The sequence below is a fragment of the Glycine soja genome, chromosome 19, assembly GCF_004193775.1.
Source record: "Glycine soja cultivar W05 chromosome 19, ASM419377v2, whole genome shotgun sequence".
NCBI classification, from domain to species: Eukaryota; Viridiplantae; Streptophyta; class Magnoliopsida; order Fabales; family Fabaceae; genus Glycine; species Glycine soja.
In genome coordinates, this window is record NC_041020.1 from 16,168,657 (window position 1) to 16,171,646 (window position 2,990).

Consider the following 2,990-nt stretch of genomic DNA (forward strand, 5'->3'; position numbering starts at 1 on the left):
CTGGTTCTCCAGTTTGGACGCTGATTTCCTTTTTGGATTATTATTATTATTATTATTATTATTATTATTATAGTTTTAGTACAGTATTTCCTTTATGTTTATATACACTGCTAGTTTTATTTATGGATAGTTGGTTTGCTTATTCTAAAGCATTTTGAACAATTTAACTTGGTTTTTAATGATATGGCAGTGAAGCACATTTATTGATTTGCGAAAATGGTTGTATGCTTTTATTTTGAATTGAATGCATGATTGTGATGGAGTTTGTGTTCCTTTTCATTAGTTTGAACAAGTGTGTATTTTAGACAAAGAAAGAACAAGAATGTGAACTTGCATTTAGAATTGTTAGTCAGTAGACAGATTGATTGAGAAAGAAAAGCTTGAACCAAACCCTGTGAGAGTGTGATCTTACACTATGAGTGAACGACTAGCTATGAGTAATAATCTTTGCATCAATCTCTGAATTTTAGAATGAAATGTATAAATGAGGACATGATGAAGGCCATGATTGTACATACACAAGCCTTTTGACCAAAAAGCTTACCTTGAATTATAATTGTATCCTTTGCACCCTTTTTGAGCTGAATGGTATTGTCAAAAATTTGGACCCTGAACTAAAATAATTATCTCCTAATACCTTGTTTAGATTCTAGGAGAGCATATGGTTCAAGGCAAATTTACCCCAAATTTGGGGGAGTGGAACTAATTGGGATGCAAAGAAAGAGATAAAGCATCTGCGCACACAACACATAAGTTGGATAAATCTAGGAAAAGTGTGTTGATGTAACAAGGTCAAAAGCAAATAAAAGTGAAAAGCTAGTGAGCAAGCTAAGCGCATGAAAAAGATCACTTGGATAAATCTAGAATTTGTGCTCTCTTAGAATCTAAGCCTTTGAATCCTAGAAAAACCAATGAATTTTTGTAGCCAAGCCTCACTACAAGCCTGGGAAAGTCCTTCTGATTCTGTTTATACATTTTTGACTTTATGGCATGAGATGAAGTGCAAAGATTGGATCTCTTGCTAGTTGTTGTTAATGAATAGCTTAAACACTTGTGCTTGAGAGAAACAATAGCCGTGAGACTGTGGTTTATGCTACTTTCCTTAATATTTGTCTTATGATTAACTCCATCTAATTGTTTAGGTTACATTTTATTCTTCTCTTTAGATAACTCCATGCCTTGTGAAAGACAAGTGATGAGGGCATTTTACTTCATTCTCTTATCATTCAATCAGTAACTTTTGATGCATACACCTTTATACATAATCACTGCATGCTATTGTCACTAGGGGACCAGTGAACTGTTCTTTATTTGCTTGAGGACAAGCAAAACTGTAAATTTGGGGGAGTTGTTAGTCGGTGCATAGGACTAACTTTTGTGTATAAAACTTGTGTAAATTGTATCAAACTCCTCCAACTTATGGTTATTTTGTAGTGTTATAAGTTCTTTTAGTTAAAGATAGGTAATAAATACTTCGTAATTCTATTTTGCATGTTTAATAATCATTTTATCTCAATTTCAGGTTAATTAGGCAAGTTTTGAAGTGCTATTTTTCACCTTCTTGCTAAGCCAATCCGCTGGCTTAGCGAGCTTCTGCTAAGCGTAACACTCATTGGCTAAGCGCGAGGAAGAATCTGGAAGAAGATGAGCTATATAGGTTTGGTGAGCACACCGCTTCATCTCACTAAGCGCACCGCTTTAGTCCATCCGCTAAGCGAGAAAACCAGGTGCTAAGCCGAAATTCACTAATAACGGTCCTGAAGTGCGCTAAGCGCATGAGCACGAACAAGGCCACCTATTTAAGCCTGAAATCAGATTTTGTGAAGGGAGTTTGGGCTGAGAGCTGAAGCTTTCCATGTCTAGTGATTCTAGAGAGAGAAAGGTCCAAGTTCCAGAGAGTTTTGAGAGATTTTGCTGTGTGAAGATCTGTAGAGACCAGAGCTTGAAGAGGAAGTTGTTCTGAGATCATGAGACGAGTTTGTGAGTGGTTGTGAGATCCTAGAGGTGAAGGAGACATCCTCATCACTTGTATTTTTGCAATCTTTCATCTTGTTCTTCTCTTTGTTGTAAAGGAGGCTTCTTGGTTATGGAAAGCTAAAATCCTCTGTTGGATCTTCCCTGTAGGTACTTGATGTAAATATTTTTCTATCTATTCAATGATGTTTTATGTGTTATCTGTACTATCAGCTTTTCATTCTAGTATGCCTTTACCTTGATCACGTAGATGCATGCTTTATTAGGGTCATTCAACAGTGAAAAATGGTCTGATTTTGATGACCTTGATAGGACAGGGCTAAGTTGTCGTACTATCACGAGGAATCGGGGTGCGATAATTTAGTTGTAGTATGTTTGTCTTAATGCGGTCCTGGTTGAGTTTAGTCCAACAAGAGAAATCTGAGGACAATGCTTGATCAGGATTAGGCTAAACTATCATGAGGAATCGGGGTTTAGCATCTCAGGAGACACCATAGGAACACATGAGCATTGTTAGATAGAAAATATCCTTTTAGCATCAAGCACCTATTAGGAAGACCAATGCGTTTTCTACTTGTTTTTACACATCATTTCTCTCGCGTGATTTTCCTTTTGCGTAGATAGTTTACATACCTATTCATATTCACACTTAGATTTTCACACCAGACACCTATTCACAGAAATAGATTACCAAGTAACACAAGTTTCCTGAGAGTTTGATACTCGGTTCTTACCGTTTTATACTACTTGTATGATCCGGTGCACTTGTCGGAAATGAACAGTGACCCATTTTAACTCAAATGTAAATCAATGGGCAGGGAAAAGGTTGGGAGTTGTTGGGTAGGAGAAAGGTTTCTGATACTGAGACCTTTCTCAACATTTATTGTCAAGTTTAGATATTTTTAGAACTTACGTTTATGGGTCTATCTGGCTTTGGGACTTTTATTAATTGTTTATTGTATTTAGAAGGAAAGGAAATTGTTATATACACCTCCATCATTGACTTGTACATTCCC